This window comes from Pelophylax lessonae, assembly GCF_965119305.1.
Source record: "Pelophylax lessonae genome assembly, chromosome: 1".
Classification (NCBI taxonomy): Eukaryota; Metazoa; Chordata; class Amphibia; order Anura; family Ranidae; genus Pelophylax; species Pelophylax lessonae.
Window position 1 is genome coordinate 88,033,942 of NC_138768.1, and position 27,598 is coordinate 88,061,539.

The 27,598-nt window shown below is 41.4% G+C and overlaps 1 protein-coding gene across 2 annotated transcripts in view; it reads left to right on the forward strand.

Moving 5' to 3' along the window:
* The first annotated feature begins 4,121 nt into the window (after positions 1-4,121).
* Positions 4,122-27,598, forward strand: part of NIM1K (NIM1 serine/threonine protein kinase) — a 113,735-nt gene continuing 90,258 nt past the window's right edge. For both annotated transcript variants that reach the window (XM_082244230.1, XM_082244231.1), the window contains exon 1: positions 4,122-4,391. The gene's annotated coding sequence lies outside the window, so the exon portion shown is untranslated. The remainder of the gene's footprint in view (positions 4,392-27,598) is intronic.

The following is a 27,598-nucleotide window of genomic DNA, read 5'->3' on the forward strand; positions in this document are numbered from 1 at the left end:
TGTATCTCCTTTCTCTGAATAGTTTGTTCCTTATGCTCGGGTCACCAGTACAGTATTTGTACATTGATATCATATCCCCCCTCAATCGTCTTTTCTCCAGAGAGAAAAGGTTCAGTGCTTGTAGTCTTTCCTCATAGCTGATGTCCTCCATTCCCCTAATTATTTTTGTTGCCCTTCTCTGGACTTTCTCCAATTCCAGCACATCCTTCCTGAGGACCGGTGCCCAGAACTGGACAGCATACTCCAGATGTGGCCGGACCAGAGTCTTGTAGAGTGGGAGAATAATCTCTTTATTTCTGGAGTGAATCCCCTTTTTTATACATCCCAGTATTCTGTTGGCTTTGCTTGCGGCGGCTTGGCATTGCATGCCACTGCCAAGCTTGTTGTCTACCAGTACCCCAAGTCCTTTTCCATCCTAGACTCACCCAGAGGTTCCCCCCCTAGTGAGTAGCTTGCTTTCTGGTTTCTGGCCCCCAAGTGCATTACTTTACATTTATCAACATTAAACCTCATCTGCCATGTAGTTGCCCACCCCGTTATTTTGTTGAGGTCTGCTTGCAAGGTTTCCACATCCTGCATAGAAGATATTGGCATGCCTAGTTTAGTATCATCTGCAAATACTGAGATTGTACCGGGGTGATGTTACCCCCAGGCCGACTTCTGCTGCTCTGCCCAGGTCTCCTGTTCCACACCACGAGACCTGAGCAACCAGCCGGCATCACCGACGGCTGGTTAGAGTCCTGAACTAAGCTGGATTCGACTTTGATTGGGTCTCCAATCATGTACCCCGTAAGTGACGTCACTTCCCGTTTACTTGGCTGTCAACGACGCCAAATTAAAAAACTGTCAGTTTTCAAAAACGCAGATTTCTGCATTTTGAATACTTTGAAGTCGAGGGGAGGGGTTTTGGGACTTTTAGACTCTGGATCCCTCCATAAAGAGTACCTGTCACTGCCTATTACTGTCACAAGGGATGTTTACAATACAATAATAATATAGATAACCAATTCCAGCACACTGTGTCATGTGACACAGCGTGATGGAAGTGCCTGGAAAAAATTAACAATAAAGGTGCTATTTCTTTAAACCCATGTGTACATGAAAACATAAATGATGTATATGCAATACAGTAAATGTATAACCAATTCCAGTACATTGTAGCTTATAAATCAATAAAATGGTAAAGTGCTCTCAGTGCAGATAAAGTGACAAAAATATAAATTGCAATATGCAATTTATCTCAATCAATATGCAATTTATCTCTATTTTGTGTCATATAGGGTAAAACGTGCTCTCAGTGCAAAAAAAAGTGCAATAATTGCAGTACATAAAATATAATTAAATCCCAAAAATGTATAAGTCCATATAGGTGGAATTAAAGTTACAAGTGCAAAACCAGTGCAAATAAAACACAGTCTCTGGTGGTGAACTGTAAAGGGGAATCCACTGTGCTCCCCCCTTTCAGGTCCTCACTCACCAGAGGGTAAAACCGCTGCAGGAGTCACAGACACCAAAAGATAACCAGAACAACGATATTTCTTCTTCTCCGCCTCAATATACCAGGTCACTGGGGGCTCCCATCAGATGCCTCTTTTCATCTATATAACCCCGTGATGGGAGCCCACAGTGACCTGGTATATTAAGGTAGAGATTGGAGAAGGAGACATATTGTTGTTTTGGCTTAGTCTTGTGTCCATCCCTTCAAACTCAGCTCCCCTCTTACACCCCTCTATGGCTAAACCCTTCCCTTCCTCATTTTTATAATCTTTCAGATCCCATTGCCTGGGCCAAGTATAAGATTAAGATGTTGGAACATATTGTTGCAAGTCATAAATTCTTGCCATTTTCTTCCCTCAGAGCCAAACTTAACCACTTCCCGCCCGCCCTATTACAGATTGACGGCGGGAATGTGGTTGAGTTATCCTGACCGGACGTCATATGACGGCGGCAGGATAACTCCGCTCTGGGCGCCCCCCGGGGGCGCGCAGAGCGGCGATCGGTGATGCGAGGTGTCAGTCTGACACCCTGCATCTCCGATCTCGGTAAAGAGCCTCTGACGGAGGCTCTTTACCATGTGATCAGCCGTGTCCAATCACGGCTGGTCACATAGTAAATAGGAACAGCCGTTGATCGGCTTTCCTTAGTTCGTGCCTGACAGGCACGAGTAAAGGAGCGCCGATCGGCGGCTCCCCTGACAGGGGGGGGGGTCGGCACTGGTAATCAGATCATTGATTACCAGTGCAGACCCTCGGGGGGGGATGCCACTAGATCCACCAGGGATGCCCACTATGACCCCAGGGATGCCCACTATGACCCCAGGGATGCCCACTATGGCCACCAGGGATGGCAATCAGGGCTCAGGGAGCCCCCCATTGCCCTCCCCATCAGTGATGCCCACCAGTGTCCTCCCTATCAGTGCTGCCCACAAGTGCCCATCACTGCCATCCTTTAGTGTCGCCCACCAGTGCCCATTATTGCCCACCAGTGCCGCCTATCAGTGCCCATTAGTGCCCATCAGTGCCGCCTGTCAGTGCCGATCAGTGCCGCCCATCAGTGCCCATCAGTGCCCACCAGTGCCGCCTATCAGTGCCCATTAGTGCCCGTCAGTGCCACCTATCAATGCCCGTCAGTGCCACCTATCAGTGTCCATCAATGCCGCCTATCAGTGCCCAGCAGTGCCGCCTATCAGTGCCCACCAATGCTGCATATCTGTGCTACCTATCAGTGCCACATATCAGTGCCTATCAGTGCCGCATATCAGTGCCGCCTATCAGTGCCACCTATCAGTGCCACCCCATCAGTGCCACCCCATCAGTGCCACCCCATCAGTGCCTCCTCATCAGTGCCTGTCAGTGCAGTCTCATCAGTGCTCATCAGTGCAGGAAAAAAATTATTTATTTACAAAATTGTATAACATAAACAAAATTTTTTTTTTTTTTTTTTTAAACTTTTCGGTCTTTTTTTATTTGTTTAGCAAAAAGTAAAAATCGCAGAGGTGATCAAATACCACCAAAAGAAAGCTCTATTTGTGGGGGGAAAATGACATAAATTTGGTGAAGGTACAGTGTTGCATGACCGCGCAATTGTCATTCAAAATGCAACAGCGCTAAAAGGGGAAAATTGGCCTGGGCGGGAAGGGAGGGAAGTGCCCTGTATTAAAGTGGTTAACCTCCCTATTCAGTACGAATTTAGATATCTCCAAATTGCCTATGCCTTCAATGCCCAATTTCCAGGTCAGCATCTGGAACTTAAAGTGGAGTTCCACCCATTTTAGTAACTTTAGATGTATGTAATCCCCTTTAAAACGACTTTTACCAATGGAAACTTTTTTGTTTTTTTATGCTAGTAAATACCTTATTTTCTTGTTTATTCCTCCTCTCCTCACTTCCGGGTCCGATCGGCGATGACGTCATTCGGCGATTCGCAGAGGGTGCTGGGATGTATTCCATGGCATGAAATCTCGCAGTATTACACAGGAGCTGAGCTGTACTGTATGTATTGAGGCCGTGACCTGCCCCGCCTCCGCCCCGCCTCCTCTCAGTGAGCTGTACTGTATGTATTGTATTCAGGCCATGCTCTGTCCCGCCCTCGCCCCGCCTCCTCTCAGTGAGCTCAGTGAGGATATAATGCTTTCAGTCCTCGCTCACTGAGAGGAGGCGGGGCGGAGGCGGGGCAGAGCAAGGCCTGAATACAATACATACAGTACAGCTCACTGAGAGGAGGTGGGGCGGAGGCGGGGCAGGTCACTGCCTCAATACATACAGTACAGCTCAGCTGTAACAACCTTTAACCTGTAAATGTATAAACTGTTTATTACACAAACGCCCTGGATCCAAAATAAAAATCCAGAACAGATTTTTGAAAGCGAACCCACCCTATGCCCCCTTGAGCTTTTTCCTACATCTTGTTACATAACAGAAAAGAAAAAAAAAACGTCACTGCTAGAAACTGCACATCTAATAGGATCTATGGAGATAATACATCTGCGGAACTTAAAGCCACCTTACTTTCCACCTGAAATAGCAAGCATTACATCTTCTAAATCCCTCCGGTTGCTATAGCAACCCAACCACACTGCCAGCGCCTCCACCTCCCACTAACACGGCCTCAGGGGAATGAGGGTCTGCGGTCAGCCACCCTCCCTCCTTTGCTAACAGCTCCAGTCCCATTCACCGAGCGCCTCCCCTTTTTTTTTTTTTTCTAGAATGGATGGCTTTGCAAATAGGAAAACAGCTGCCCTCATACAAAAATGTAAGAGCTCCAGCATCAGCAGCAGCAACAACAACGGCACATGAAGGCTATGCAGAGCCTGGACGCCTGTGATTAGAGAAAGCACAGCCCGTTCTAGACGAGAAGCATCACGCCGGACTACAAAATAAGCCCAGCATCAGGTAAGGGACATCACATTTATATTATGACAATGCTACATAACCCATCCCTTCTATGCTTCCTGCAGATTCAGCTTTAAAATAAGCATTAGGGTTAATCCGTCGTCTTCTAAAAGTGCGTTAATGTTTGCTGCTCATCTTCTTTGAACTGTTTATATTCCACGTATCATCGCGGACAGCGAATACAGCAGAAGCCATAAATCGCTGATGGTTGGTTGCCATGGGTTACCGCATTTTGCACATTACTCCATGCCTCGTTGAATAACGCGTTTGGCTTGCTAAGCGTAATTAATGCGACAAAAAGCAATCCACAAAGTGAGCTTACCCTAATCGAGCAGCCGTTAGCCCTTTATTGTTATGACTCCTCTAAAGTGGTCAACGAAGCAATGTGATTGGCCGATTTGGTTGTGATTGTATCCTGCACAGGCTTTAAAAAAGATTTTTAAGCAAATTAGGTTTGGTGTCACGTTGACTGGAAGTGTCAGGAGACGCTGTAAAGGCTTATTGATTAATCAATACCAGGCTACTGGTTGTCGAATGCTAAGTGAGTGATGAATGGGGCCAGTTAGCGATCTCTCAAATGTTCAATACTCTAGAAAGGGGGCTACAGGGACTATGTTCTGTGTACATGGACTAATCCCCGAACAGGATCTGACAGTAGTGTTAAGCCCACCATACGCATGGAGAAATGATCTCACTGTACAAGTGTTTTTGTTGCTGTTATATAAGAATCTCCTATGTATGGAGCACAGGGCGGCCACATCGGACACAGACAAGGGGTTTTCTGTGCCAGGATCTCAGCGATGCCAGACCTACGGGTAGTGGGTACCTTTAGTTCATGCAACCTATAAGGTAAGTACACTCCTGGAGGGTTTAATTCCAGTTAGGGTCGGGGTAAAAGTTAAACTCTATATTATTATAGGTATTTCATAGCCCCAATTATTTACACAGTGCTTTACATACTGGGCATTCATGTCAGTCCCTGTTCTTGAGGAGCTTACAATCTAAGGTCCCTAGTTCACTTGTGCACTTGCCTTCACTAGGGCCAATTTAGAAAGTAGCCCATTTTTGGCGTGTGTAAGAAAAACAGAGTAACTGGAGAAAACCCATACAGGGAGAACATGCAAAATCCATGCAGATAGTGATTCAAACAGGGGGCCCTAGTGCTGCAAGGCAGATGTGCAAACCAACTACAAGACCAGTTCATATAAAATAACAACACATAATGCAGTTGTTTTTAAAAAAAATATTACAGTTTTAAAATCAACTAGTGGCGATTTTTCAAAAAAAAACATTCGTACGTATATTTGTACCAAAATTCTTAGTACACTTGACAACTTGATGAATGTTGTTGGAAAGTAGTTCAAAATTTAATTTACCTTTTTACCATTCGATTTTGAAGTGAATGGACTTTACTAGGTGAAAACCACATACAGTGTTAGAAATGTGTTCATTCAAGAAAAAGAAATTCCATCCTGCTCCTTCGAATTTTCTCATCCCTATGGTCCAAAAAATTGTCATATGACCCCCCTAATGATTAGAAAATGTAACAGATTCCTCCATCCACACAAAACGGCGTTGATGGACGTATTTCGCCCGCCGTGCTATTGTATTATGACAGCCACTGCTGCCAAAAATTTTCAGCTTGGCTTCTTCGACAAAAGCTGAGTTGAGTAATCGACTTTTGTTGAATCGTCAGGGCCACCCATTGCTACAGTTTCAGTCAATTCAGAGAAATCAGCCGAAATTCCAACAGTATATGGCCAGCTTTAGGCCAGCCATACACGGTCCAAATTTGGACCGATTCAGCAGGAACTGGCCGAGATTTGAACGATTAATGGGCAGGCTAAATATACCAAGTTGATCGATTGATCAACTTGGGTACAACCAGCATGCTGAATTTGCTTACAATTATCACATTTGGCTGCGGTAATCACCATCTTCTAATCACCGGGGCGGCTTCCCCTGCCTGCAGAAGACAATGGCCATACAGGAGGAATTCCCTTGTTAGCACTGTCTGTGTTTCCTTGATGGGGGAACCGTGCAAATTTCTTTCCTGCAACCCGTATTCATTTTGAAATGTATTACCTAAAGTTATTAAATGAAATAACATTAAGTATATTAACTTAAATATATATATATATATATATATATATAATATAATAATAATATATTATATATAATAATAATTATGTAAATACATATGTGTGTATATCTATATATATATATATATATATATATATATATATATATATAGCGTGTAAATAACTGTTCTCATCCAAATTGGAAAATAAAACATATAAACTTTTCCTGGATAACTGTTGCAGGTTAGGAACTGCAAACTTCTACATTCTTGCTCAACTTTAACAATCACATTTTTTCAATGAGTAGTTTTGTACAATTTTTGTTCACTGGTTAGTGATCTTGAAAAAGAAACTGTTAACGTCTGTGGACCTGTGCAAATTTATCAATTACTTTGTCAATCAGCTGTTGTTTGTTTTCGGCAATTTTTGCTCTATGTATGCTCATCATGCACAAACCTGATAAGCGATCATCTGTCATTGTCGACCTCAGCAGGTTTTCACCCTTCTCATTTGCTGAAAGACCTTTTTACTGTACAAGTGGTTACTGGTAATGTCAGAGCAATGAGAATTGCTTGATGTAAATAAATCTGTGTGGTTTAGAAAATCCAGAAACCCATTGTCAAACTGCTCATCCTTCGTTGACCAGATCTCAAACTATGTGACTGCTTCAGCTTAAAGGTTTTCAATGCCGTAAATTTCTTTGATGTCTGCAATATGGCATTTGTATTGCTCAAGTGTCATTTTTGCCATTTGTTTTGGATAAAGTGAGAACAGACTGAAATTTTTCTTGTTTTCATTGCCAAACCAGCTTTCTAATGATTGAGTCCAAGTATAGCACATAGATAGACTGGCGATAGTATTCTTCCATGGAAGAGGAATGTCAATTAAAACAAAATATTGTCTGCCACACTGTCTGGGAACACAAAGTTTGATGTTCAATTTTTCCGCCATTGTTTGAACATTTAAAATATTTCCTTAAATTGTTCTTCTGCTTTTTCTCTGTGATCGTGGAACACAGTCAGAAGGTCTTGCACGTGATTACACACGTTGAAGACATCAAGCTGAACAGCTTGGAGAGCCTGGCTTACTGATTCCAATCTTGATGAGTATTTTGAAATGATGGTCAAGCCAAAGAGGAAGCTCACGGTGCTTGAAGAACATTGCAATTGATATGCATCCTGGCGTGTTTTCCCTGATGCTGTAGTGACCAATAAGCTTAATTGATTAAAAATATCTTCAACGTTTAAGCTAAAAATTCTAATGTTTTTGTATTTGGCTGTCCACTGTGTTTCACTCAGCAATGGCACATTAGGAATAAGAGATTCTCTTTTTGGGCTCTCATGGAAAAACATGATGATGGTATTCACTGTGCCAATAGAATTCCGTATATCAGGGACAGCATTCAGGTCATTACCAGGAGTCATTCAGCTCAGTAATTCCAGGAGGTTTCCCTTCATTGCAGTTGTAGCAGAGGAATCTGCAGCCTGCAAACTTCTCCCATGACAGGAATGATGGATGTCCCCAATACATGATTTTGGCTCAAGCCATAGCTCTGGAGGTGTAGTGGAGTCTCTGTTCCTGGAGCACCTGGACATTTGGAGACCTTGGGTGAAAAATCCTTCCCATTTTTTGCATTCATTATAATAACATCTGGTAAACAGTTTGTACCACTGGTGGCGGTCACTACACTATTAGTGGAGTCTGATTTTTATCCGAATCATCCACTATTTCTGCGTTCATTATAATAACATCTGGTAAGCAGTTTGTACTACTGGTGGCGGTCACTACACTCTTGGTGGAGTCCGGTTTTTATCCGAATCATCCACTATCTTTGAGATTTTTCACGGCTTGTGTGACATACCTTTATGCTCACTTTCTTTTAAGTTTGTAAGTGTTTCTCCTTTATTACCCCAAATTGTTTATCAGTTTTACGCTATGGGACTATTTATCTTTTCTCATATGTATGCGGTCTGATGTTGGATGATCCCAATACACGGTCCAAGCCTTGGAGGTGCAGTGGAGCATTTGACTTTGGAGTGTGTTGCCTTTTGGAGACCTTGGGTGTCAAATCCCTTTGCTTGTTTGGCTTGCATTTAATTGCATTCTGGTAAGCAGTTTGTACTATTGGTGGCGGTTAATTTATACCTAGTGAAGCTTGGCGATCATTAGAATCTTCATTTTTGGAAATTCCTTGATCAACAGACTTTATGAACTTTTCTAATATATGTGTTATATAGTATATATTTTCTCTTCCTCAAAATAGGGAGATATATTTTTATAACACAATACAATCACCACTTTTTATCATTTTCATTATATGCTTTATATGTTTTTGTGTGTTTGATTATACTGTTTCACTGTAATAGCGCAGCTTGTTTAACTTTATAGGTCATTACCAGCCAAATTTAGTTTATGTGCACCACAGTGAGCAAAAGCAGCTTTAGGATATTTTCTCTTTATAATGGCTTGAACGCCACCTTCTTTTCCTGCCATTGTAGAGCATCCATCATATCCTTGGCCATAGAGTTTTTCTAGGTTTATTCCAAATTTAGAAAATGTATCCATAATCATATATGAAATTGAGATAGCATCCATTTCTTTTAAGATTGCAAATCCAAGGAATTCTTCTCTGATGACAGCTACGGTGCTACTTGTGTACTCCAGGTGACATCTGTTCTTTTCCGGATATGTCAGCAATGATTGAAAACCCATTTGACATGTTGACTAAGGACACTAGATCTTCTCGTAATGTTTCTTCACATAATGTAATCAATTCATTTTCAACTCAAACTGATGTATAACGTGCATTAACTGGTGCATTTTCCAGATGGTTCTTTAGGGTCACATCTCCTGCTTCAATGCGAAATAGGTACAGGATTTGCACATTTCCGGTTCTACTTTTTTCCCACATAAAGTAATGTCATGTGTTCCACAAAATAATAGTAGACAAAATTGGAAATAACTTTTTCCGGTTTTCCTCAACTTGCCTTTTGACATCACTGTCTATTTGGCAAACAATACTTGTTTCTGGTTTCTTTTTGATCTCCAAAAAATTAGTTGCATCGACTTGTGCATTTTTATGCCAAGTCATTGAAACATGGTTCCGTGCACTTTCATGGAAATATTTTTATTTTGTGAAAGGCGTAGTTATGAACGCTCCTTGTATCCCACGATGAACTGGCTGTGGAAAAACTGTGCAATACTTGCAAATCGCACCTTTCAGTTGTGGAGAGTAGCTAAGCCAAGGTGAATATTGATTAATCCACACCTGACGGAAATAGCGTGGTCCAGTTGAATCCTTCTTGAAGTCATCATTTTCTTTATATGTATTTATTAGCAGATTATATTTAAGATCATCTGTTAGTTTTTTTGATTAATTAAAATACAATCCAATATCATTTACAGGAGCATCAACATGGCTACATTCTGTTTGAGCTCGAACTGGACCTGCACAACTTCCTGTGCTTGATTCTGCCTCTTGTTCACCATGTCTGGATTCTTTTCTTGCTCCCTTATCAGATTCTACATCATCCAATGTTCGTTTTGAAAAAAATTTGCAGATAACCATTTCTAAAAGGAAATGGGAGATCAATAAATACTCTGCTCATCACAAGGCTACATCACCAGATTTTACCCACAGCAGTTGCCACAGCACTAGATTGCACCCGAAAAACTTGCCACAGCACCAGACCTATAGATTTAACCCCATGGCACAAGATATAAACCCAAGCACCGCACTATATACAGATTCACAGCACTTGAAATAACCCCACAGCACAAGATATAGATTCATTGCACCAGATAAAGATCCACTGCACCAGATATTAACCCACGGCACCGCCAGCAATAAAACCACAGCACAAAATATACACCCACAGCACTAGACAAAACTCCACAGCACCATATAGAGCAACAGATTGCTCTAACAGAGGCCCCCCTGTGTGCCCATTAGAGAGTCTCTGTTCTAGTCTAATCTAGACAAAGGAGTCTAATGGGACCTGGAGGGAGGTCTCACTAACATGCCATGACTCTCCTGACAACCCCTGCCCAACTTCTCACTACATAGCAATAAAAGTAGCACTTTGATGTCCAGCCTAAGGCTTCACTTACCTTAATTAACCAAATGCTTAATTAACCACTTCAATACAGGGCACTTTCCTCCCTTCCTGCCCAGGCCAATTTTCCCCTTTTAGCGCTGTTGCATTTTGAATGACAATTGCACGGTCATGCAACACTGTACCTACACCAAATTTATGTCATTTTCCCCCCACAAATAGAGCTTTTTTTTTGGTGGTATTTCTCGTTTTCATTTACATTTTTTTCAGGGCAGTAAAATCGCATGGCTGAGCCATGTTTATCACAACTCAATCACTCTCCCTTATGCTACAAAGGCACTGCCACCATAGTACGGCAGTGGAAGCTGAGGGTTTTACACACTCCCAGTGGATAAAGACATTGGGCGTGTGTGTAAAACCCCCTGACACCAATGTTGTACTATGTATGACAGTCCCAATGCCTTTGCAGCATAAAAGGGAGTGGTTGGGTGGTGGTACACGTGGCTCAGCCCTGCCTTTTTACTACCCTGAAAACATAAATGAAAACAAGACCTAAAGTAAAGCCTCTTACTGGGTTTATGATCATCATCATGATCATGATCCTAGCACTGAAAGGGCTGTATAGCTGTCTTCCACTTGTAGTACTTCAGGTCTACAGGTGCTGTACCTTCAGTTGTAACTTGTGCCATCTGCCTGTGCGTTAGGGTCCCCAGCGCTGTGCGTGTGCCCTCAGTAACATCCCTGCTCTGTTACCTCCAGCTGTGCGTGTACAGCTTCTGCCTCCTCCATCCTCAGCACCTGCTGAAGGAGGCAGGTAGATCACTTTGCCAGGAAAAGGCAGTGGACGGGCAGCCAAAAATAAAAAAAATTGTCCCCTCTTCGCTCCTGCCTCTTGGGCCCCACTGTTGGACTGATGGGGTCCAAGGAAATGTCATTAAAGCCCTGGCAAGCCTAAGAACTTGGCTCAAACCAGTGAACTATGTAAATCTGCTGCACAATATTGGATAAATTCTAAACTTTCCCGGGCCCCCCCTCTGTTAAGTCGATGGGGCCAGGCCCGGTACAGGAGGACCGATTGTACTGGCTTATCAGCAGCTCTGGGTGGGTGACTTGTATGCATGGCGACAAGAGCAGGCGAGTGATAGGCAGGTGCAATGGCAAAAGCAGATGAGTGGTGTGCAGGAGCAGTGAAGAAAGCAATATAAGGGGGGACTGTAAATCAGGTATAGTGATGAGAACAGTAAGAGAAGAGTTGGGGTTTGGTGAGGTGGTGTAGGGATGATCATGACAAGGATGGGCAAGCCCCAGGTTTGATATAGACATTGAGGGACATATGCATACAGTATGTGGTAGTGAAAGAGTGGTGATGGGAGGGACTCGGGAGGGTGATGTGAAAAGATGTTAGTAAGTTGAGTGTAGGTTCACACTGAGTCATTTCAACAGGGACCAGCCAATATATCATTAGATCAACTTCTGGTTGTGCTGGACAGTGGGGAGACAGTGTGTGTGTGTGTGGGTGTGTGGTGTGTGGTGTGGGGTGGGGTGGGGGGGGGGGGACCCGTCAGAATACAATAGCTCCATCCACCTCGCTTGTGTGGATGCAGGAATCATTTTTTTTTTTGTTCATTCTGTTGGTTGAATGTAAAACAAAAATCAACTGTGTGTATATCACGTTAGAGTTAGCTTTTACAAGAACTTTAAAGATCCTCAAGAACTTCCCCAGTGGGGCCCTCTCCCTCTCCTGGGCTCTAAACAGCTGTATGGGGTGCTTTGACTATAGTTAGGGCAATCATTGAAAACCACATATTCCTTTTAAGGCTAGGTTTACCCAAGTGCGGATCGGGAACAAGCACATAATCGCTCTAGTTTCTGACCCACAGGCAAACGTGCTGCTCTTTAGCAGATGCATGGAGTGTCATTAAGCCTTAATGACACCCCCACGCATCAGAAACCTTGTTGTGTTTTTGCATGAGCACAATGCAGTTCCAAGCGCTGGTGAATCGTGTAAATGAGCATAAACAGGTGGTAAGTGATCATTTTCAGGGTTGAATTGATGGTTAAACGAGCCCTAAATGTAAGTGAGCCCTAAGTGATCATTTTGAAGGGTTGGGTTGAGGGTTAAACAAGCCCTAAATGTAAGTGAGCCCTAATTGATAATTTTGAAGGGTTGGGTTGAGGGTTAAATGAGCCCTAAATGTAAGTGAGCCCTAAATGATCATTTTGAAGGGTTGGGTTGAGGGTTAAACAAGCCCTAAATGTAGGTGAGCCCAAAGTGATAATTTTTAGGGTTGGATTGAGGGTTAAACGAGCCCTAAATGTAAGTGAGCCCTAAGTGATAATTTTGAAGGGTTGGGTTGAGGGTTAAATGAGCCCTAAATGTAAGTGAGCCCTAAATGATCATTTTGAAGGGTTGGGTTGAGGGTTAAACAAGCCCTAAATGTAGGTGAGCCCAAAGTGATAATTTTTAGGGTTGGATTGAGGGTTAAACGAGCCCTAAATGTAAGTGAGCCCTAAGTGATAATTTTGAAGGGTTGGGTTGAGGGTTAAATGAGCCCTAAATGTAAGTGAGCCCTAAATGATCATTTTGAAGGGTTGGGTTGAGGGTTAAACGAGCCCTAAATGTAGGTGAGCCCTAAGTGATAATTTTGAGGGGTTGGGTTGAGGGTTAACGTACACCTTCAATAAACTGAGCATGTGATGAAAAGTTTAAAATCAGATGTTCAGTAAAATGAAGGACACATCGATCTGTAGGTACAGGCATCTGAATTTGTATGCAAAGCTGCCTCTTCATTGGTCTTTCGGTGCTATGGGTTGTCTGATTGACCAATAAGAAGGCTCTGGAGGGAGAGTTTTAAAAAACCAAACATTTTAAAGGAAAGGTTAAGAATTGCATGTAAATCTTTGGATGTGCTGACTGTTTTGATGAGTGTTCTTCACTGCAGGCAATCTCTAATGATGTCATACTGATGTCATCTTCTCAGGTGGACATAGCAAACACAAATTATTGCAGTTATGCAATCATTAAGACATTACATGTTTTTTTAACTGCAGCTGGTGTAAGCACCTGAACGTAACTTATCAGCCTCCTTTAGTCGCCTGTAGAAGTCAGACTGAGATAGGAAGGGCCAGCACGAGCCATTGAGTTATACCATAGTGCACATATGGTGACAAACAACATACTGACAGAAGAAGAGGAGTTATTACCCTTTTACAGGTTTGGAGAGAGGAACTGACTGGGCTGTATTTCTTACCTGCATTAGAGAAATGTCTGGTCACCGACCTGTCTGTGTTGCGTGGCAGGGCTGTGTAAATCTCACCATGATCTGGACAGAAATGCAAATCATTTTAAAAGTAAAAAATGTATGATATATACATTTAAACCATGTATTTAGCTGTTTGCCTGGAGTTTGGCTTAATGGTTTGTTCACACCATAAGGTGCGCCCAAGTGTGTGTGTTTTTAGCGTATTCCGACACGTTCCTGCATTTCAATGGGCTGCCCTATGCGCTTAAAGCATACATAAATGGTGCAGGCACAGATTTTACTGCAGTACCATACTTTTTAGTGGACGCAAACGTAAGTGCGTTTTTCGAAACCTGTGGGGGTGCCATTAAGAATTAATGGTGTCCACATGCATTCGTAAAAGGCAGCACATTTCTCTGGTGCTTGAAAGTGCATGCTTGCCCGCACTGTACCTGGTAACAGGTAAACTGGGGGTATTGGAGTGGGAATTAAGGTTAGATGTTATGGACATGTTAAAGCCAAATTCCACCTTTCCTTGCCCATACTCCAACTTGCCCCAAACAAACTCAATAAAGTGAAAGGTAAGGTGGAGCTGGACTTTATTTTTAAAGTAGAAATTGCACAATGTGCACAGAATAGTCTGATTGGCGAATGGGAAAAAAATTAGATCACCCCACGTATGGTCACCATACAGTACCTGGTATAAAGGTCATTCTTTCCTTGCCTTTTTCCCCCTTAGTCCATCAACATTTTTTGTAGCTGACAGAAGCTGGTTGTGGTGAATTGATCCCGCGTGGTGATGTGTTTTCTCTGCATGTTACAGTGAGCAGTGAATTCATTCATAATTCTTCAAGGCTGTGTCAGTGCTAAAGAATGACTCATAGAATGTGTTAGCTGCACATATCCTCTGCTGTCTTCATCTAATACTACAATATGTATGAGGAATTGCTGGAGACAACTGTCACATCGGCTTTCCGGAATACTTGTATTATTATCAGACAGATAGAAATAAATGTCCCCTGGGCTCTGACATATGAAATGGGCTTCATATTTAGTGTGCACAATCCCATATTCGCCTCCATTACATTATCTATCTATCTATCTATCTATCTATCTATCTATCTATCTATCTATCTATCTATCTATCTATCTATCTATCTATCTATCTATCTATCTATCTATCTATCTATCTATCTATCTATCTATCTATCTATCTATCTATCTATCTATCTATCTATCTATCTATCTATCTATCTATCTATCTATCTTTTAGGTAATCTATCTATCAAATTATCTATCTATGTATCCAAACAACCTGTCCATGTAATCTGGGTTGTGGATGGGTCTTCCAGCATGACAATGACCCAAACCACAAGGCAACAAAGGAGTGGCTCAAGAAGAAGCACAATAAGGTCCTGGAGTGGCCTAGCCAGTCTCCAGACCTTAATCCCATAGAAAATATGTGGAGGGAGCTGAAGGTTCGAGTTACCAAACGTCAGCCTCAAAACCTTAATGACTTGGAGAGGATCTGCAAAGAGGAGTGGGACAAAATCCCTCCTCAGATGTGTCAAAACCTGGTGGCCAACTACAAGAAATGTCTGACCTCTGTGATTGCCAACAAGAGTTTTGCCACCAAGCACTAAGTCATACATAAAAATGCAAATCAATTTATATCTTTTTTGAAATGCGTTTTTTGGTTATTTTTGTTATTCTGTCTCTCACTGTTAAAATAAAGCTACCATTAAAATTATAGACTGATCATTTCTTTGTCAGTGGGGGAAAGGTACAAAATCAGCAGAAGATCAAATACTTTTATTCTATCTATCTATCTATCTATCTATCTATCTATCTATCTATCTATCTATCTATCTATCTATCTATCTGTCTATCTGTCTATCTGTCTATCTATCTATCTATCTATCTATCTATCTATCTATCTATCTATCTATCTATCTATCTATCTATCTATCTATCTATCTATCTATCTATCTATCAATCCTGAACCACAACCATTTTATCTAAATAGACCTTACATATGCGTGGCAGCTTTTCTCCCATTATAATTCATTTTTGGCCTTCTATTCTCTTTCCCTTATTCTATGTACACATATCATACATATATTTGAATGCAGGCAGTTATGTGCCTTAGGGTGCATTCCCCCTGCAGTATCTGCGGTATAGGTGTATGGATCTAGATCTCTGGTGTTTTTAATAAAACTGTACTTATAACTTTTTCCTTGACCCCTTTTTACATTTGCCAGATACAGTTCTTGTAACAACCTAGCATTTGCAAAAGCTCTTAACATGTCTTCTCTGTTCAGTAACTGTGGAATTCATAGAAAGTCAATGACACGTAAAAGACAAATTTCCGTGATAATGGAGAAGGAAGATTCAGTGTATGTTTGGAAGGGGGAGGGGGGCACAGGGTGAACACATGGTTCACAGAACTAAAAGGAAAATTCTGAGAGAACCAGTCTATTAGAACAAGAAAATCAATATATAAGCAATGGTTTCAAGGAAACCACTCATAATTGAAACTGGTATTAAAAGAGAACCCATTTGTAAAGAAATATGTACCTAGATGTTTATGTGTTTGTATACGGTATATATATATATATATATATATGTGATAGGTCTGAGGAAGGGGGTCTGTCCCCTGAAGCGCATAAGCGTCTCCATTGTGTGGCGTATGCCCATCTCACTTGCTGGATTCCTGCTATTGTCTAGCTTGATTTTATTCTGCTTTTCTTAGTATATTATCATTCTATGATTTTACAATAAACTATTTTGGAGGTAATGCACTAGGCGTTTGCGCCCCCTTGTACATATTTTCAAAGAAATGTGTATACCTGACCTTAACATGTTGAAGCAGGCACAAAGAGATTATAGGTAACTTATTTTTTTGGGCAACAGTGGAGTCCTTGAACCCACAACACATTGGCACCTAGTCTATTTGGAGTATAAAGTGGTTGGTTGGGGGGTTTTTGCATAGTTATTGTTACCTGGCCCTAAATGAATAGGAATGAAACTCCAACCAAAATGTTTTCCTTCAGTTTTGGATAGAGTGAGGAAGAGTTTGAATTACTGCAAGGTTTGTATTTCATTTTGTGAACCTGGTAGGAAGATTTTTTTTACTTTTACTCCCTGTGATGTAATTTGTTCTGTGGTTGTCAATGGGACAGTAAAGCACACAGAGCAATGAAACATTTTAAAGAGTTCTAGCCTTTCCCCACTCCACTAATACTGTATACGTATGTGTCCCTATTGCAGACATTTTCCATTACTTCCCATAAGGTTTTTAAAAATATTTTCTTTCTATTATGTTCAGAACTAAAAATCCATGATTTTCTTTCATTTTCTACTTGTTTGGTGGATAACATGGCTGGAATTAGGAGGGGAAGTATGACGTTCCAGTTAGGGAGAGAGAGTGGCTGAAAGCAAACTGTTTCTGCTCTGTTCTCTCTTTAGAAAACTCATGATTCCCTGTGTCACCAGTGCCAATGATGTACTTTTTTTTGATGTACTGAATAGCAATAAAAGTATGGATATGGATAAACATGGATACATGTTTGTCAGTCATATATGTTCCATGTAACTTCTATGTCCTCAAGCCTAATAATCCACTCCCTTATAATATATCCTTCTTTTCTATTGATGACAAATTCCTAAAACAGAACTTCAGACTCCCCCTCCCCTTACAAACGAATTGCTGGCATTAAAAGAAAGAAACCATATTTAAATGCCTATTTTGCTTATCTAAAAACCACAGTCACGGGAGGTTCGTGTCCCAAGCCTCCTACTGTGCACAAGTGATGAGGTTCTTCTTCGTATTGGCTGTTCATCACTGAGGTCCTCTCAGGATCTAGTAAAGACTCTGCAAGTGATGATAGCAGAGCGAGGGGATGGGCAGAGAGCGGCTTGCGCGGGCAAATCTGCAGCACTGGATTACCCATCCCCTGCACCCAAAAATAGGGATATTTGCCAGCACACCACTGATCTTCAAGTTAAGTTCAAGCAGTTTTTATTGAAGCATGATGACATCACAGACAAGAGTGATCACCACATGTCAGACAAAGGGGTCTTGTGTGACTTTAAAATGTTGCACTCTCTTGCTTGTGATGTGATCATGCATAAAAATATTTGGACTCAACTTGAAGATCTGTGGTTTGCTGGCAAATATCTCCATTGTGACTTTTTGATCCAGTGTCCAGCTGGTGCTTGTTGCAGCACCCAGTATCCTAGAACCCTTTCCAGGAACGCGTGCAATGGGAATATAGATTGTTGCTGCACCCAAAAATGGTGCTAGTGATGGACCTAAACGCCAGACTTAGTTGGCTATTAAAACACTCCATGTGAAAATATTTTGCCTGAAGATGCTTTAAGGCTTTGAGCCTTTCAAGGACTCTATTGGTGAAATCTGCCAATAAAATGTTTTTTTATTTAGGTATATAATGGAGAATCCATCAGGAGAGGGGAAAACACCTGCTGTATAGAGATGTCCAGAACTGTTCGCCGGCGAACAGTTCCCGGCGAACTTCGCATGTTCGTGTTCGCCTCCGTGGGCGAACATATGCGATGTTCGGTCCGCCTCCTATACATCATCATTGAGGCAAACTTTGACCCTGAACCTCACAGTCAGCAGACACATTCCAACCAATCAGCATACCTCCCTCCCACACCCTCCCACCTCCTATAAATAAGCAAGGGCAGCATCCATCTTAGATAATTTCTGAAGCAGTGTGTTAGTGAGAGCAGGGAAAGTGCTGCTGCTGTTATTGCTAGGGACAGTTGTTAGTCAGTGTTCCCGGTCTTGTTAGTCAGTGTTCTTGGTACACTCCTGCTGTAAGGACAGCACCCCAAAAAGCCCTTCTTAGGGCTGGTATTTGAGTTTTTTTTTTGGATACATATATATATATATATATATATATATATATATATATATATATATATTGTCCCCAAAAAGCCCTTTTAGGGCTGGTATTTGTGTATTTTTATATATATATATATATATATATATATCTATTGTCCCCAAAAGCACTTTTTAGGGCTGGTATTTGAGTATTTTTTTTTCTATATATTTATCAGGCATTTTTGGAGGCAGGCATGACTTTTTTGGGATTAGTGTCGGGAGGGGGGGGGGGGGTCTAAAAGGTGTACCTGTGAAGTTTCAGCTCTGTAGCATGCCCAGAACCAGAAAAAAAAGATCATATAGGTGTAAAAGGAGGGTTCCCACCATCCCTGCTCTACTGAAAAATTATCTTTTTTTTCTGGTTCTGGACATGCTACAGAGCTGAAACTTCACAGGTACACTTTTTAGACCCCCCAGAAACTAAATCACACAAAAAAAGTTCTTAAAATTGTCATTTTTGATAGAGAGCCAATTATTGGAAAAATTAAAAAAAAAAATAAAAAAAAAATCTTTGGATTTATTGTCTGGGGGTCTAAAATGTGTACCTGTGGAGTTTCAGCTCTGTAGCATGTCCAGAACCAGAAAAAAAATTAGAATTAGGGTTAGGGATAGGGTTAGGGTCAGGGCTAAGGTTAGGGTTATTTTTAGTGCTTAGGGTTAGAGGGTTAGGGTTAGAGGGGTAGGGGTAGGGTTACTAACTCTAACCCTAAGTATCTCACCGTAACCCTAACCCTAACCCTATCCCCTAACACTAAACCTAACCCTAACCCTCTAACCATAACCATAACCCTAACCCTCTAACCTTAACCCTAACCCTCTAAGCCTAGCCATAAAAATAACCCTAACCCTAAACCTAACCCTAGCCCTAACCCTAATCCTAACCCTAACCCTCTAACCTTAAACTTAACCCCCTAACCCTAGCCCTATCCCTAACCCTAGCCCTAACCCTAATTCATAATTTTTTTCTGGTTCTGGACATGCTACAGAGCTGAAACTTCACAGGTACACTTTTTAGACCCCCCAGACACTAAATCCAAATAATTTTTTTTTTTTTTAATTTTTCCAATAATTGGCTCTCTATCAAAAATGACAATTTTTAAGAACTTTGTTTGTGTGATTTGGTGCCTGGGGGGTCTAAAAAGTGTACCTGTGCAGTTTCAGCTCTGTAGCATGTCCAGAACCAGAAAAAAATTAGAATTAGGGCTAGGGTTAGGGCTAGGGTTAGGGTTATTTTTAGTGCTTAGGGTTAGATGGTTAGGGTTAGAGGCGTAGGGGTAGGGTTACTAACTCTAACCCTAAGTATCTCACCATAACCCTAACCCTATCCCCTAACACTAAACCTAACCCTAACCCTAACCCTTAAAGCCCAGTTCCTGTCCCATTTTGGTCGGTTCTGGTCTGTTTGCGGATGTTTGCGGTGCGTTAAACGGGGAGTTTGGTCTGTCACTGTGAAGCGGGCGTAACCCTTACACTACCTGATCGATACAACATCATACCTGATCGTATACACACACTGGATGTTTTAAAGCACGTTATTCCAAACAATTTAGGAATGTTAGGTGATTTATGCCCTTTATGGATTAAAACCCGACTCTGCGTCAACTACGTAATTTTCCATGGGAGTTTTGCCATGGATCCCCCTCCGGCATGCCACAGTCCAGGCGTTAGTCCACTTGAAACAACTTTTCCATCACTATTGTGGCCAGAAAGAGTCCCTGTGGGTTTTAAAATTTGCATGCCTATTGAAGTCTATGGCAGTTCGCAATGTTCGCCGGTTCGCGAACATTTGCCGATGTTCGCGTTCGCCGTTCGCGAACATTAAATTTTATGTTCGCGACATCACTACTGCTGTACAGATGGAGGAATTAGACGGAGGGTGAGACTGTGGCAGTAAATCTCTCTGCTGACGTCCCACAAGATATAGGAAGTTACAGGGTGATCAGTTACAACTCCTTGGCTCCTAAGAAATAATTTATTAAAGCCGTTGTGTCTATGGTCTTGACATGGGATTTCACTGGAAGCTATTCATCATTGTAAAATAACAAAGTAACAAAGAACACCATTGACTGTTTGGAAAGTTTTCTTTCGGAATAGGATTTATATCACACCAGAGGATTGTGAAACCCAGATATTAATGAATAGATTTAGTTCTTAGCTCCCTGGTTCTGCACGTAGAAGTTTGTAGATTGCTCACAGTTATTGTTGTTCTGTAAACATGCCAGCTCATTCTCCATTGTCCTTTATTCTGTAGCACTAATGGTGACCAGATTAGCATAATTTGAAGGAATATGGCTCTTCAGCTACCCAATAGCCACAGACCCGCTTACTTAATGATAGATGTCCCATGCACATTCTTCTCAGGGGGTACCGTAGTTATTTTCTCTGGATGTTCAGCATGAGGGGCACCAGTCACCTTAGCTGAGGTTTTTATAGAATTTATTGTAATTTATTGTTTATTGTACTACGCTCACTGGTAGAGATTTATCCATTCAAGAAAAAATTTCCATCCCGCTCCTTTGAATTTTCTTGTCACGAACATTGATTTGACCCCATTAATAATTGGAAAATTGAATGAACATTTTAAAAGGAGATGATTTTTCAAACGAAATTCTAATAATTTATGGCTAGCTTTAGATTTAAAGCGGAGTTCCGGCCTATTTTGCAACTTTAGTGATTCCTGGAGTGCTCGCTATGCTGATCAACAATTGGGCATTTTCAATTTTCTTCGGGGGTCCCTTACCTTATTTTCAGGGCATTTTTGATTGTACTTCCTCCTTCTCCCCCCTCTGTGGCCACGGCAACCGACATCACTTCCGCCTTTGCACTCAAAGGGGAAGCTACACTTCATGCCCTCCTCCTTTGTTTTTGGCACTATTTTTGGGGGGGCGGCGGGTACCTGGTTTTGACAGGTACCTGCTTCTATCTTCGGTTGGATTGCCGTGGTGGATCCACTGGAAGTTCTCCTACACCCCCCGCCCCCCCCCCCCCCCCGCTCCCTGCCTGCAATCTTCTTGGTTGAGGGACAATTCACAAAGCACAACGCAGTGGGAAACCAGATGTGAAGCTGCAAGGAATCACAGCCGGCTGTCCACAGTAAACATGCTGGAGCCAGGGACCTGAAGACCGGCAAAGAACTGGTTCAGGTGAGGACAACTCTAGACTCCTAGACAGGTGAGTGTCCCTTTATTAAAAGTCAGCAGCAGCTACAGGATTTGTAGCTGATGACTTTTCATTTTTTTTCAAACAATGCGAAGAACCGCTTTAATCCTTCTTTGGTAACGGAGTTGCTTTTGTCCCCTGTGATGGAGTTTTAGGATTCCATGCAAGTTTTGCTCATTGTTACAAAATATTTCTCTTTCTATCCTGGTTACGTAACAGCCTGTGCACTATCCATGTGCTGCTCTAAGGATAACTCGCTTGTTAGTGTACAGAAAGGCAGGATTAAGAAGTTACATTCCTGATCTGCCATTGTTAGAGCCATGACTTTGTGTATCCGAAGAGCAGCAAAGGTAATCTCTGCCATTTAATCTTGCTTTAAAGCAATTACTGGTTGTTTATCAATCCCGCTAAGAGGAATTCATCACTCGCTCTGCCTTGTGAATCCTAAACCTTTACCTCTCCTTACCTACAGTATCTGTGTTTTGGAGGCCATAATGTTCATTCATGTTATGAATGTATTTCCATGGGCTAGAGCAAAAACATGAATGCAGTGGGGCTTATTTAAAAAGCAACTACAATAGGCGTGCCAATCGGGTGCTTTCTAGGCCACATGTGTCCCTTCTGATCCAGTAGGTCTTCAACCACTTAAGGACCGCCCGCCGCAGTTATACTGCTGCAGGCAGCCCCTCCTGCGCAAACCGATGTAGATATACGTCGGTCGTGCACCTGCTGCTAGGGGGCGAGCGTGCTCCGCCGGCAGCGTGCTCCCGCCCCCCACTAGGCAGCGGGGACTCGGATGCACGGGGCAGGTGGCTCTGATTGCTGCCTGACACCCACAATTGTTCCCCGCTGACAGAGAAGGACGGTCAGCTATTGTAAACACAGCTGACCGTTCTTCTCTCTGGAAAGATAGGATCACAGGTCTCTATGATCATTTCACAAGCCCCGCCCCCCCCACAGTTAGAATCACTCCCCTAGGCTCACATTTAACCCCTTGATCACTCACAGTATTAACCTCTTCCCTGCCATTGTCATTATTACAGTAACAGTGCATATGTATAGCACTGATTACTGTAGTAATGTCACTGGTCCCAAAAGTGTCAAAAATGTCAGTTAGGGGTCCGATCTGTCCGCCGCAATGTTGCAGTCCCACTAAAAATCGCAGATTGCCACCATTACTAGTAAAAAATAAAACTATAAGAATTACATAAATCTTTCCCGTAGTTAGTAGAAGCAATAACTTTTGCGCAAACCAATCAAAATATGCTTATTGCGATTTTTTTTTTAACCAAAAATATGTAGCAGAAAACAAACTGGTCTAAAATGTTAAAAATTTTGATTTTTAATTTTTTTTGGGGGGAATGTTATATACAGTAGCAGAAAGTGAAAAATATTGTTCTTTTTTTTTCAGAATTGTTGCTCTTTTTTTGTTTATAGCGCAAAAAATAAAAATCGCAGAGGTGATCAAATACTACCAAAAGAAAGCTTGATTTATGGGAAAAAAGGACATCAATTTTATTTAGGTACAGCATCGCACGTCCGCGAAATTGTCCATTAAATTAGCGCAGTGCCGAATCGCAAAAATATACCTGGTCATTAAGGGGGCAAACCTTCCAGTCCAGAAGTGGTTAAAGTGGAACTCCAATCAGAGCATTTTTTTTTGTTTTGTTTTTTTTATATAATCGGTTTGAACCTATATCATGGTTTGTTATTGCTGTAAATTTTTCTGTTTCTGGAAGATTTTACAATAAAGTGTATCTATGGTCAAAATGCAAAATCATATATTAATTTCCACATTGTATTTCAGTTAAAAAGAGTAAAATAAGTATTGAACACGTCATCATTTTTCTAGGCAAATATATTTCTAAAGGTGCTACTGACATTACATTTTCACCACATGTCGATAACAACCCATGCAATCCATACATACAAAGAAACCAAAACAAATAAAATGCAAAAAAATGGAATGACACAGGGAAAAAGTATTGAACGCATGAAGAAAGGGAGGTGCAAAAAGGCATGAAAAGACAAGACACCAGCTAAAATCAATCAGTAATTAGAAAACAATCCTGCCCCTTGTCAGTGCAAATTAATATCAGCCAGTTCAGTCTCAACTGATGGCCTATAAAATGGTGTCTCATTACCAAGGTGTCACACAAGAAAAATCTCATGATGGGTAAAAGAAAAGAGCTCTTTAAAGACCTTTGCAACCTTATTGTTGCAAAACATACTGATGACATTGGTTACAAAAGTATTTCTAAACTTGTGAATGTTCCAGTGAGCACTGTTGTGGCCATAACCTGGAAGTGGAAAGAACATCATTTCACCATAAACCAGCCACAACTAGGTTCTCCTTGCAAGATTTCTGACAAAGGAGTGAAAAGAATTATCAGGAGAGTTGTCCAAGAGCCAAGGACCACTTGTGGAGAGCTTCAGAAAGACCTGAAATTAGCAGGACGATTGTTTCAAAGAAAACAGTAAGTAATGCACTCAACAGCCATGGCCTGTATCTCACCATGCAAGACTTCAGCAGATTGAAGCTTGTTTAAACTTTGCTGCACAACATTTAAACAGCCTGTGAAATACTGGGATAATATAGTTTGATCAGATGAGACTAGAATTGAACTCCTTGGATGCCATAATACACGCCATGTTTGGAGGTCAAATGGCACTGCACATCACCCCAAAAACACCATACCAACCGTGAAGTTTGGAGGTGGGAACATCATGGTGTGGGGCTGTTTTTCAGCATACGGTACTGGCAAACTTCATGTCGTTAAAGGAAGGATGTATAAAAAAAATGTACCAAGACATTCTTGATAAAAATCTGCTGCCATCTACCAGGATGATGATGATAACAAGGGTGGACATTTCAGCAAGACAATGATCCCAAATACAAAGCCAAGGAACCTCTCAATTGGTTTCTAAGAAAGAAAATAAAGCTGCTAGAATGGCCCAGCCAATCACCAGACATGAATCCAATAGAAAATCTATTGAAAGAACTAAAGATCAGAATTGATAGAAGAGGCCCATGGAACCTTCAATATATGAAGGCTATTTATGTGAAAGAATGGGCCAAAATCACACCTGAGCAATGCATGTGACTAGTTTCTCCATACAGGAGGTGTGTTGAAGCTGTCATTACCAACAAAGGATTTTGTACGAAGTATTAAATAAACTTCAGTTAGCGTGTTCAATACTTACACTCTTCTAAACGTATTTGTATTGGTTTCTTTGTATGTATGGATTGCATGGGTTGTTACCAACATGTGATGAAAATTTCATGTCAATTGCAATTTTAAAAATATATTTACCTAGAAAGATGGTGGCATGTTAAATACTAATTTTACCCGCTGTATTTCTAATCTCCTCTCATTAATCTGAATGATCTTGAGGTTTGTAAACGTACTTTTTGAAGATTCCCACACATTTCATCCCTTGAATTCTGCGCCATGTAGTCACAATGCCTTGTGTGAGTAGGCACTGCTGTGTCACACATTTCACAAAGTCTGTCTTCTGAGCCACACAGGAGCTGAGAGGAGGAGTTTCAGGAGGCGGAGTCAGTACAGGAATCACTGCTTGCAGACAGCAAGGTATCATGGGATATGTAGTCCTTGCAGGTAGACAGTAGAGGAGAAGCTGCAAAGCATGCAGGAAGCTCAGGAATTTGTGGAAAGAGATGGCCAGCAGACAGGCAAAACTCACAACACGAAAGGAGATTTTTCAAGTAAGCTTATATTGGATTGTAAAAAAAGAACTACTGTTTGTATTGTTAAAACAATGCTGATGTTCTAAAAGGAAAGTGTTTGCTGTGACCAAAGAACTTTAATGACCGAATTTTGATTGATTTGATTGTTCAATGGACATAAATTAATCCGTTTTTCGTTCATTTCGTCACATATACCTAGTGCAAATAGTTCGGGCAAGAAACACATTAACCTTTCAATTTATCGTTCGTTTGGCAGAATTTTCCAAACGGTTCCTTCAATTTTTCAGCTCTGAAAAGTTAAAACCGATTTTCTATTTGTGCCCATTAACTGGACAAAAGGGAACAAACTGACCAAAAGACAGATTTTCAAATGTTTTTTTGGCTAGTGTATGGCCAGCATTAGGCTCCATTCACACCTGAACGTGTTGTTTTCAGGCGTATTTTTGGGCTTTTTTCAGGCGTTTTTTTGGGGCTTTTTTCCAGGCATTTTTTGCAGGTGTTTGACAGGCAGGCATTGACATCTGGTTTAAGGTCAAAAATGTGCTGCGCTACAAAAAATCTCCCAAATAAATGGAAAAGTGTTGGTCTAACATTAACGTTTAGATAATAAATGACATATATGTGCATATAATACAAACTTGAGTAAGGCAAAAAGACAAAATGTGCACAAAAAAAAATAAAATGTGAGAAAGGGGTGTTTTAAATCCCAATGTAGTCCATAGCATTAGAACATGAAGATGGTGTTCAAAGAAATCAACAAAAGGTCCCAGAGGTTGAGTCCAGATGACACTTTAAGAAGATAGTGGAGACACCGACGTGCAGATCACCAGATATAAAACAAATGGCTGCTTACCAGAGCAAGTTGGTCTCTCAACCTAATGAGTCGACCAAACGAGCTTAAATGTAAAACCAGGGATAATCACCGGATGTCTCCTTACAGATCCAAACACGACATCTACCTTCTATATCCAGGTAATGGAACTTGTTTGTGATACCACAATAAGCCACAGGGTGTCTCTCTATGGGCTCACACACGATATCCACATCACGATATTAAAAGGATGATGATGATGTCATACGTTTGACGAAACCGGTCGGGTGAGTCAGTCGTGACGCAACCACGCCCCCAATAGCCGGCTACCAAGGATCTCCATACCGCAAGAGATGTTTGTCCACTCTTAGCTGGGTTTTTTTTACATGCCTTGATGTTCTACTGAAAACGTGAGTGCACTGTTTGCTTTTATTTCGAATACATTTTCTCAAATGGAGTTACGCTATGTCCCTGTATATACTCTTTTCTTTTAATATCGTGATGTGGATATCGTGTGTGAGCCCATAGAGAGACACCCTGTGGCTTATTGTGGTATCACAAACAAGTTCCATTACCTGGATATAGAAGGTAGATGCTGTGTTTGGATCTGTAAGGAGACATCCGGTGATTATCCCTGGTTTTACATTTAAGCTCGTTTGGTCGACTCATTAGGTTGAGAGACCAACTTGCTCTAGTAAGCAGCCATTTGTTTTATATCTGGTGATCTGCACGTCGGTGTCTCCACTATCTTCTTAAAGTGTCATCTGTACTCAACCTCTGGGACCTTTTGTTGATTTCTTTGAACACCATCTTCATGTTCTAATGCTATGGACTTCATTGGGATTTAAAACACCCCTTTCTCACATTTTATTTTTTTTTGTGCACATTTTGTCTTTTTGCCTTACTCAAGTTTGCATTATATGCACATATATGTCATTTATTATCTAAACGTTAATGTTAGACCAACACTTTTCCATTTATTTGGGAGATTTTTTGTAGCGCAGCACATTTTTGACCTTATATCACGTTGGTACTTCTATGTTTCCTTTGTGCAGCAGCTCACTATTGTAATTTTAATCACATTTTTTTCTTGATTAGCGCAGAAAACCCCACCACTTCACAGGCATTGACATCTAACAAAAATGCTTGTAATCTGCCAAAAAAGAAGCTCATGTACTTTTTTGAGCTTCAGGCATTTTGCTTCAGGTGACAAAACACCCATATCTGAACAGGGGCCATTG